Below are 12,283 nucleotides of genomic sequence, written 5' to 3' on the forward strand. Positions count from 1 at the left end.
CGATCAAAAGTACCCCAATGTTGTTGCCAATTATCATAAAACAAACTCTTAATACTATGAAACGAGACTAGGTATTACACATAAATAATTCTATATTGTAACCAAATGACAAAAATTAATCTTAACATAGTGATGGAATAGACATATATTACCAAATCTGGCATATTAGCAAAATTCTCGGATACAAAACGTAAATTTTATATAAATCATAAGAAATATACATAAGGATACTCTTCACTAAATCATATATTTGAAATAAATGCATACTTAGATAACATAAATATCACTATCTTTAAATGCACAGTATATAAAATACTACAAGCATAGTTCTTACCTAAGTAACCACGGAATAGAAGATTGTGTTCAGGGCGGTTTGTAAGATGTCTTAGATGGACCTGTGGAAAGATGCCTTACATTAGTCATACATAGCAAGCAAGTTCTAGTTTTATTCATTCATATTATACACTGGATGTTTATCAACAATCGAAAAAAATTAAATTGAAACTCCGCATTTTTATCAACTTTAATTATTACTTTCCTATTTTTACCAACAGCAATTTTTATGATTTTGACATTAGTCATCTTCCCTACGTAACATGTTCAAAATAATCATCATTATTATTGTTATATTTATTACTAGTATCATAATTATTATAATTTTACCCTTCACTGGTTGGATTCAAGATATTTATTCTACAAAATGATATTCCTATATGCTATTCATTACAGGCTGATCAAGGGATGAAGGCCAAGTCTGAAGTTTATAGGAAGTAAACTTTCGATCATATATATATATATATATATATATATATATATATATATATATAATGTATAGATATAGCATTATTGATATCATTATTATTGGGATGAACTTCACTAACGTCTAAACCAGCATTCTTTTTCTTATTTTCTTCGATATATTTTATTATTATTACTTGCTAAGCTACAACTCTAGTTGGAGAACTAGGATGCTACAAGCCCAGGGGCCCCAACAGGGAAAATGGCCCAGTAAGGAAAGGAAACAAGGAAAAATAAAATAAATTAAGAAATATAACATTAAAATAAATATTTCCTATATAAAGCGTCAAGAGATTGAAACGCAAAGGAGATGCAAATAGACTAAACTATTCTTAACAATGTATGTATCTTCATAGACATTTCAAAAAAATATAGTGTTCTAATGTGTATGTGTTGATTGCCTTACCTTGTGTAAGACACGGGCTCTTGCGTTGGAAGCCCGTAAAAACTCGTAAAATATGTTCTAAAAAAAAAAAGGAAATAATGCTGAAACAAATCACATAGAAAAAAAGATAAAAAGATTTAGCTAATGTTTATTTCCAAACTGGCCAATTATCATCATCATCATCATAATTATTATTATTATTATTATTATTATTAATTATTATTATTTTTAATTATTATTATTATTATTTTTATTATTTTATTATTATTGTTATTAGGTATTATTATTATTATTATTATTATTATTATTATTATTATTATTATTATTATTATTACTAGCCAAGCTACAACCCTAGTTGGAAAAGCAAGATGCTATAAGCCCAAGGGGTCCAACATGGAAAAATAGCCCAGTGAGGAAAGGAAACAAGGTAATAATTAAACGATATAAGAAGTTATGAAAAATTAAAATAAAATAATTAAAAAAACATTAACATTAAAACGTAGATTTTCTTGATGCAAATGTGAAAGAGTCTTCGAAAATGTTACCTCTCTATCTGAATGATAACATTGCCTTCTCAATACCGTGTTATCAAGAATGCAACGATTCTGCAACATCCGCATGCATCCAAAGAGGGTTATTATACCCTTGCAATCACAATGCTGTAGGCTGTAACAAAACGCATTAACGATAACTCATTTGGCCAAATGATTTTATCTGTAATCGTTTTCTCTTGGTGTAAGAAAATTAATTAAATCATAATTGTGTTATTTTTATGGAATGTATCTATCCATTCTATTTTATCTTAATTTATCTTATTTCTCAGATCGTTTATTCATTTCTTTATTTTCTTTCCTCACTGGGCTATTTTTCCTTTTTGGGGCCCTTGGCCGTGTAGCATCTTGGTGTATGTAAGAGAATTTTCAACGTGGCATATGAAGACCAACTTGAATTTTTAGGAAATATGTTCAATTAAATCAAATTAATTCTTTTCATGGAATGTATCTATCCATTCTATTTAATCTCAATTGTTCATTATTTCTCAGATCGTTTATTTATTTCCTTATTTACTTTCCTCACTGGGATATTTTTCACTGTTGGAGCCTTCGGGCGTATAGCATCTTGCTTTTCCAACTACGGTTGTAGATTAGCTAATAATAATAATAATAATAATAATAATAATAATAATAATAATAATAATAATGAAGACAATGTCTATACACCAAAAAAGAATATGTTTACTTTAGCTCTTGCGCACACGATATACCAAAGAAAGAATATGACTTTATCTCTTGTGTACGTAACATACCAAAAAGGAATATACTTATTTCTAGCTCATGTGTACGCTAAGTTTCATGTCTCAATAGTTGTATGTCATTTTCATTCAAGAGGTGCCAATTGATATAAGTTCAAATGAGGCATAAATATGAAAAGTAACTCAACAGGAAAAATAACATTCCATGAAAAAGAAGGAAAAAAGTTGTTGATAAGCTGATGTAGAAAATGAAGACCGTAGCTATATATATATATATATATATATATATATATATATATATATATATATATATATATATATATATACATATGAATAAATTTCTATCTCATACTGGGAACGAACCTTAGCCCCTTCAAATGAAAAGCAAGGTCGCTACCAATCACGCCACCAGAAGTTCTAAAAGGAGATGGAACCTGTATATATACATTGTGTGTGTGTGTATATATATATATATATATATATATATATATATATATATATATAAATGCTCATAAATTGCACATTAAATGTAGTAATAATGAATATAGGAAAACTTTCAATACCATATGATCACTAGCAGGAAATTATCTTCCATAATGAGTCGAGGCTGAATTTCATGAAGCCCAAAGAAATTGCATGAATATTCGTCATCCAATCCCACGTTAATTCCAGGCAGCCTTACTCTTTGTTCCTGGAAGGGTCGAGAAGTATGGAGGGAGGAAGGGACCTAATGCTGGGCCTGGAAGGATCTAGGGGGAATGGAGGGGAGGGGAGGGGAGGGGAGGGGAGGGAAGGGAAGGGAAGGGGCGTTGTCCTTGGATAGGATTTGATTGTTGGACTGGTGGAGAGAGGGGTTATGCCTGGAGGAAGCATGGAATGTTGGAGGAAGGGGTTTAGTGTCTGGAATGGGAATAGTTGTTGGAGTGGTGTTGGTTGTGTTGGTGGTGGAGAGGATATTCTACCTGGAAGAATCCTACAAGGAGGGGGAATGAGGAGGTTGGGGGTTTATAAGGCCAGGAACGACCTAATCCCACTGGTAGGACGCAATCCAAGCAACTTCTGTGACCCCGCCACGGCCTCCAGTCTCATCAGGGAAACACATCAAAAAATAGCATATAACCCCATTACCAGCGTTCCCCTGAGACGCCGCAATTCCTATGAATAACATTAGCCAACCCAAACTGCATTCCAGGCGGATGCTAGTCACCTGTCATTCCACGGAATAAAAACAACATATTGGTAATGTTTCGCTTCGCAGACTTGTTTATGCAGGAATAAACAGTGAGAGCACGCAGGTGTTGGTTTGGATTCTTGGGGTCCATTCGGTTCAATTTTACTTTTTTTTTACATTCCTAATTGAATTCTTAACTTGACCTTTTTGAAAATATATAAATATTGATGTCAGTATATTCTAAGTTGTTTAAAAGAATTTTTGTCTGATTGTATAATGGGATCATCATAAGGTATACGAAAGAAAAGTTTTTGTTTTTGTTGTTTTATTTAGTGTTCTCGATGTCATCTTGAACTACACCTATTCGTCAAGATAAAAAGTAAATAAATCATGAACAAATAAATCATATATATATATATATATATATATATATATATATATATATACATATGTGTGTGTGTGTGTGTGTGTGTGTGTGTGTGTGTGTATGTGTAGATTGGAAAGGAGGGTAAAATCCAAGAGAAATTGAATAGATTTATCAGAACTATAATAAAACATCAAACAAGCTAAAAACCCAAGACATTCGTAAACACAATCAAATCAAAATTGAGGAAACATTTCTTCAATGAGAGAAGATTTGAGACAGGGCACCAAGAGATATTTACTTTAAAGGATGAAAATGGAAGTATTATCAACATAAGTTGGTCATGGGCAGTACATATAAAGAGAATAACAGATAATATTTGTACAAAAAGAACAACGAAATGGTTTCCTAGAGACTGCAAACGAAGCAGGGGAAGGAGGAGAAGCCGGCGGATTGACGAGCTAAGAAAATTTGCGGGTATAGTCTGGCATAGAAAAAACACAAACAGACGCGAGTGGAAGGACATGTTTGAGACCTTTGTCCTGCTGTGGACTAGCAACGGCTGATGATGATGATGATGATGTCCTATCTATAAATGTAGTTTTCATTATATTCTCTACTTTAGTTTGCTCTCTTATGTAAGTTGCTCTTTTTCTATCTCATTCTATTCCCATCATTATTATTTCCATAGCTCTTTTTGAGCTGTATCATGCTCATGTTCTAAGGCTTTAGTAATGCTCCAAATTTCTGATGCATACGTTAATGCTGGTAAGGTCATCTGATTAAATACTTTTATTTGTAGAGAAAGTGGTATTTTACATTTCATAATCTTACTTTCTTTACCAAATGCTCTCAGTTCCATGCTTATCCTTCTTTTCATTTCACTCTCGTATCCTTGGGAAACACTTACTGCCTGTCCTAAGTACGTATATTCATATATTCTCTAGAAGTTCGTACATAAAACTTATTTGTTGTGTCACTGCATAATCAATTATCATTATCTTAGTTTTACTCATATTGGTTTTCAGTATTACATTTCTGCCTTCTGAATTCAAATCTTCTATCATCTTTTGTAATTCCTCCCACGATTTACTAAACACAACTATGCCATCTGCAAAACTTAAGTTGTTAAGGTATTCCCCATTAACATTAGTTCCTACATTTTCCCAGTCTAAATGTTCAAAAACTTCTTTTAGGCACGTTGTGGATAATTAAGGAGAGATGAGGTTACCCTGTCTAACTCCTCTCTCAATCGGAATTTTCTCACTATCATTATGTACTTTAAGGAATGTTGTACTTCCGCTTCAAAAGCCTGCCTGCTCTCTTGGTTGATCAAAGTCTAGTTATCTTTCTATTTGGCCTAATATGATCTTTGTAAATATCTTATATATTACCGAGAGAAAACGTATTAGGCGGTAATTTTTCAGGACTTTTGTGTCTTCCTTTTTGTTAATTAGTATCATGATAAAGTTTTTCCAAGCTTTAGGTATAAAGCATTCTTGCAGATATTATGTGTAAAGTTCAGCCTATAATTAAAACAACTGTATTAGGCTTTCTTCTCTAGCCGCTCTGCCTCTTTTCATGGCTTTTCATGCTTTCTTTTTTTCTCCTATTGGTACATATGGTACCGGATCAGGTGTTTTATATATATATATATATATATATATATATATATATATATATATATATATATATATATATATATATATATACACATATATACATATATATACACACAAACACATATATGTATACATATATTTGTGTGTGTGTTTATATATAATTTTGGTGAGCTTTAGAGAGCGCGTATGTATGGATTTGCATGTATTGAACATATAACACCAAGCAACCATTAAGAAACATAAGTATTTTTTTCTACTGCAGTGCAAAACAAATTGGAGTAAAATTGAACATTTCTTATGTGTTACACCACCATTCCATTTCAAAAGGAAAAAAACAGTAAGAAATCCTCCCCAGAAAGCGAAGGAACAAGAGATATTCGCTCCGATTCCCTTTTTTCCTGCTCGAATTCACAACAAAGGAGACGAGCGAGAGGTCGGGACCAGATGCATAATTACCCTCGCGAAGAAATTCATATCCCTTAAATACTCGTTAATCAAGATTTCGCTGCATTAAATGAAATTAGAAGATATCACACAGAATAGGAGAGTTCAGTTATATTTTTAGTTTCTTATATATATACATACATATATATATATATATAATATATATATACATATATATATATATATATATATATATATATATATATATATATATACAGGTATACATATATATATTATATATGCATATATATATATATATATATATACAGGTATACATATATATATATATATTATATATGCATATATATATATATATATATATATATATGTGTGTGTGTGTGTGTGTGTAGTAGTAGGTTGGCGTAACACCAGCCACCCATTGAGATACTACCGCCAGAGTTAAGGGGTCCTTTGACTAGCCAGACAGTTCTACATTTGCTCCTCTCTGGTTACGGGTCACTTTCTCTTTGCCTACACAAACACCGAATAGTCTGACCTATTCTTTACATATACTTCTCTGACCTCATACACCTGACAACACTGATATTAACAAAGAATTCTTCTTCACCTATGGGGTTAACTACTGCACTGTAATTGTTCAGTGGCCACTTTCCTCTTGGCAAGGGTAGAGGAGTGACTATAGCTATGGTAAGCAGCTCTTCTAGGAGTAGGACACTCCAAAATCAAACCAGTGTTCTCTAGTCTTGGGTAGTGCCATAGCCTCTGTACCATGGTCTTCCACTGTCTTGTGTTAGAGTTCTCTTGCTTGAGGGTACACTCGAGCACACTATTTTATCTGGTTTCTCTCCATCTTGTTTTCTTAAAGTTTACATAGGAAATACTTATTCTAATGTTGCTATTGTTCTTAAAATATTTTATTTTTCCTTGTTCCTTTTCCTCACTGGGCTATTTTCCCTGTTCAGGCCCCTGGGCTTATAGCATCCTGCTTTTCCAATTCGGGTTGTAGCTTAGCAAATATATATATATATATATATATATATATATATATATATATATATATATATATATATATATATATATATATATATATTTGTAGCCGAATGCAACTCGTGGGTTTGCGCATTCATCTGTGTGCATGCGCGCATACCCGGCGAGTAACAACACGCGCAATTCATACTAACAACGAGTATACGGTTCAATTCGTTACCAATCAATCTCTTTGATGATATATTAATGAGTCTTAGGGTTGGGTTCCGGAGTGCAGATGAGCCGATTGCTAGAAAATGAGATAATTCCCTCTATGCAAATGGGATAATGATGCTGCTTCCGATGATGATGATGATGATGATGATGGTTAAGGTGATGTTGAGGGGAAAGCACTCTGATGATGAATATAATGATGATGACGATGATGTTAAGGGGAGAGAACCCTGTTGATGATGATGATAGGGATGGTGTTCGTTCTGGCTGTAACTGAGGTTATGGGGAGTGATGTCGAGATGAGGAAGATGCTGAGACTGTCGATGGTGAGGAATAGCAGATGATGATGATGATGGTGATGGTTATGGTGATGTTGAGTGGAGAGAGCTCTGATGATGTTGATGGTGATGATGATGATAAGCTTGTAATAGTAGTAGTAGAACTCTGATAATGATGATGGTGATGATGATGATAAGCTTGTAGTAGTAGAACTCTGATAATGATGATGGTGATGATGATGTTTATGATAGGATTGTAGCTTAGCTGGCCAGTAGTAGTAGTAGTAGTAGTAGTAATAATAATAACAGATTTTCTTCAAGATGTTTGCATATTACAGTTCATTTTAATGTCAAGAGAACACTTAGATGACTTTCACGTTGTTACCAAAATAGATTTCTGAGTTACAATTGATATAATTTGTGTCATTTTTATGTCCTCATCCATCTCGCACTGACGTGAAAATTATAGAATCTAGAATTAAAATTACTATTATTATCTAATAAAGATTACACGAGTGCCTTATGTGGATGAGATCATGGTGAGGGGTAGATGGAGATGGTTTGGTCTTGCTCTTCGCACACCCCAAGAGAGATTAGTTCACCAAACTTTCAACTTGGCTCCACAAGGCACTAGGAGAGTTGGAAGACTCAGGCCTACATGGCTGAGGACTATGAAGCGCTAAGTAGATGATGATTGGGGAAAAGTTTATCTAAAAGCTCAAAATAAAGACAGCTGATGAAATCTAATTGCTATTAATATTCAAAACGAACATACACCTTTCTTCTTAAACATGGGCACATTCATAAGTGAACAAAAATAATTGTTAATAATCTCTCATGAATTCTTAAAGGAAATGCCACAGGGTAGTGGGGGTGAACTATATCAACCATATTTAATTTTAAATGTCCAATATAGACACTGAAAAAAATACATATTAGAATAGTGTTGCAATTGATTAATATCATTTTACACCAACTTACCAAAAAAAAAAATCATCGTCTTCTGTTTCCTTCTGGGTAATTTTGCGTGTACATTGCAAATCCTTTTAACGATTATTATAACTGGGCACTAATTGCATAGAAACACTTAATATAGTCTGCACCACCCACGAATTATTCTAAAATCAACCACAGGTGTGCAATACTAGCATTACCCGGTTTATTTATCCATATTATTATTATTATTATTATTATCATTTTTATTATTATTATTATTATTATTATTATTATTATCATTATTATTATTATTATAATTTTTATTATTATTATTATTATTATTATTATTATCATTTTTATTATTATTATTATTATTATTATTATTATTATTATTATTATTATTATTAGCTAAACTACAACCTTAGTTGGAAAAGCAAGATTCTATAAGCCCAAGGGCTCCAACAGGGAAAATAACCCAGTAAGGAAAGGAAATAAGGAAATAAACAAACGATATAAGTAATGAAAAATTAAAACAAAATATTTTAAAAACATTAACCTTAAAACAGATATTAGATATTTAAACTATGAAAGGACTATTTATTCATTTACCATTAAGTAGGAACAGCTCATTAGTAACGTCTCTGCCTGGTGATTGCCAGACGGGGGTTCGAGTCCCGCTCAAACTCGTTAGTCCCTTTAGTGTCTGCAACCTTACCATTCTTGTGAGCTAAGGATAGGGGTTTGGGGGAGCTTATAGGTCTACCTGCTGAGTCATTAGCAACAATTACCTGGCCCTCCCTGGTCATAGGTTGGGTGGAGAGGGGGGCTTGGGGGCTGATCATATGATATATAGTCAGTCTCTGGGGCATTGTTCACTTTGCTTGGGCAATGTCACTGTCCCTTGCATCTTCCATTCATGAGCGACCTTTAAACTAACGTTAATCATTATGGTTATAAAAAGTTAATTATTTTTACAAATGTACCGTACTAGCCACGCCAATGTACATTTCAATAATGACATTAAAACTATAAAGCAAATAGCCATCAGGAGGTAAATATCCCATTGATATTCTAAAATATTTAAATCGAGCTTCGCTCATTTTATCCTGAGATCTTTTCTTAAATAATATATTGTCATTTCGAAAAAAAAAATGGCTCTGTAATGTACAAGTAATCATAAATGTGACTTCTTTTCTGTGGAAACTAACTACATTTGTAATGATAAAAACATTTCAAAATTGATCAATACGAATTAATATTTATAATCATAATAATAAACGTGAATTGTTTCAATGATAAAAGACGCGCGTGCGCGCACACATACACAAACACGCACAAGCACATACTAGTACAAAACAAAAGCTGTTAACTTCATTAACGAAAGGAAATATTATAAATGCTAAGAAAAAATGCACCCAAAATCTAACTGGTTACCTTCCAACTTTGCCGAAAGATATATATATATATATATATATATATTATATATATATATATATATATATATATATATACACACATATATATATGTATATATATACATATATATATGTATATATATATATATGCATATATACATATATATGCATATACATACATACATACACACACACACACACATATATATATATATATATATATATATATATATATATATATATATATATATATATACACATATATATATACACACATATATATAGATGTATATATATATTTATATATATATATATATATATATATATATATATATATATAAATAAATATAAATAACAACAGATTTGTATTAGTTAGGGAGCAATACAAATTATCTACGAATTTGTCATACCAAATAACTCCGTAAAATATACATGGATAGACACACCTAACGCAAGGTAAATGTCAACGGAGACTGGAGCAGTCATACATAAAAATTGCAAATACAGATGAAGAATTATAATCTATGCATGCAGAGGGATCAAAACGCCGATTACCCAGAAATGAAATATGCATATCTCGCAGGCTTTTATCTCCACTGACAGGTTCAAAAAGATTGTTCTTATTTTGGAAATGGTGAGTAATTTTATGTAAAGGTTGACGACTCTACTGTAAAACAAAAATTCTATATAAGCTATATTCATATGTGTGAGCACACTGTAACTACATTTTTTTTTTTTTAAATATTTTATAAAAGTTGTATTCATATGTATGAGCATACTGTAATTGAAAGTTTTTTAATAATATTCTATATCTTTTTATTCTTCTTAATATCAATTTAATTATTTTCAATATTATTTCATTATAATACTAGTAGAATTACTATTTTCATCACCATCATATAGTTATTACTTTCATTATCATTAATACTATTATTGTTATAGCGACATCAACATCACTACCTAAAAAGATCATGTTTTAATACATTACTTGAAAATATATATGATAATATATATATATATATATATATATATATATATATATATATATATATATATATATATATATATACATATATATATATATATACATATACATATATATATATATATATATATTTATATATACATATACATATATATACATACGTATATATACATACATATATATATAATGTATATATGCACATTTATATATACACATTGATATACTGCACATACATACAGACCAGCCAATGAGAGGACCAGACAGTCCAACCTACTGATGGTTTAGTCAACCAAGCGTTATAACAATGGCTAAAACTTAAATAATGAATCCCGATTCATCAAGGAAATGCTAAATGGCTAGGGCATACCCAGTAAGCAACGCGCTGCATTATTCCCTGACAGAAGTGAGAAATATGCAAAGCGTATCACAGAATTCATGATTGCGGTTACAGAAGTTAGTGAGTACAAATAAGTGGAAAGAGAAAAGAAAATTGAGAATTGGAAATTGGAATCTTGGTAGCCATGCAGGGCATGGAAGAATGTTAGTAGGTGTCATGCAGAGAAGGAAAATTATGATTCCATGTAAACAGAATACAAAATGGAAGGGTGAAAAGTGGAAGAAAACTTGGAGAAGAATATAAAGTCTACTATACAAGGGAAGATGCAAGAAATGAGTAGAAATTATTCTCCATCCAGATTTGCAGGAATACGTCACAGAGGTCCAGCATATCAGTATTACGCTCATGGGATTTAAAGTTTGTGAAAGTTAAGAGAGTATGGAACATCATTTCAGCAGACTTCCCACAACAAGGGTGTACCAAGGAGGATAAGGAAGAATGCAAAGGAAAACTAGAATATACATAAAGAGTTCGAAGAAGTGAGCCACTTTTATCTGTGGCCATGAGTGCCCATTTAGGAGAGATTCTGACGGTTTTGAGAGAAAACATGAGGTAAGAGGTTTTGCAAATGTAACCAGGAAGGTGAAAGATTGTTGAGAGCAGCAGAGGCTATGATTCTCATAGTCTTACATACACAGTTTGAGAAAAAGGAGAACTCATATGGTAACTTTTGTTGTGGTGTACGTCCCATGTTCTGGATGGTGGTAATCTTCCTGTTGAATCTCTGCTGTCCCAAGCTTGGTGTCACAGTGAATTTGTGTTGGCCTGTTGGACCTGGCCAGGACCATCAGCCTCTGGTCTCCTTTATATCTACAGTCTTGTCTCTTAGTTTTATTGCGGTTTTTTTGTTTGCAGACATGAGTATCTGTTCTTCTCCTTTACTGGTGCCCATAGGCTGACATCTCCATTGATTTGCTCAGACACATAGTCTTCGTAAAAGCTTTTGGTCGGTCACATCTGCATTCTAGACCTTTGGTACATATTCACCAGGGATACAGGGATCATAATGCGCAACTTGTCACCTTCAGTGAAAAATTGGTTTCCATGTTTTAATATGGCTGCTTTGATCTTTTTT

General features: G+C 32.2%; 1 long non-coding RNA gene across 1 annotated transcript in view; it reads right to left on the minus strand.

Annotated features, from left to right (window-relative positions):
- Positions 1-334: 334 nt before the first annotated feature.
- The window catches only part of LOC137637986 (uncharacterized), a 560,852-nt gene continuing 548,903 nt past the window's right edge, over positions 335-12,283 (minus strand). The window contains exon 3 of the long non-coding RNA XR_011043842.1: positions 335-395. This is a non-coding gene — a long non-coding RNA (uncharacterized lncRNA). The remainder of the gene's footprint in view (positions 396-12,283) is intronic.

This window comes from Palaemon carinicauda, chromosome 3, assembly GCF_036898095.1.
Source record: "Palaemon carinicauda isolate YSFRI2023 chromosome 3, ASM3689809v2, whole genome shotgun sequence".
NCBI classification, from domain to species: Eukaryota; Metazoa; Arthropoda; class Malacostraca; order Decapoda; family Palaemonidae; genus Palaemon; species Palaemon carinicauda.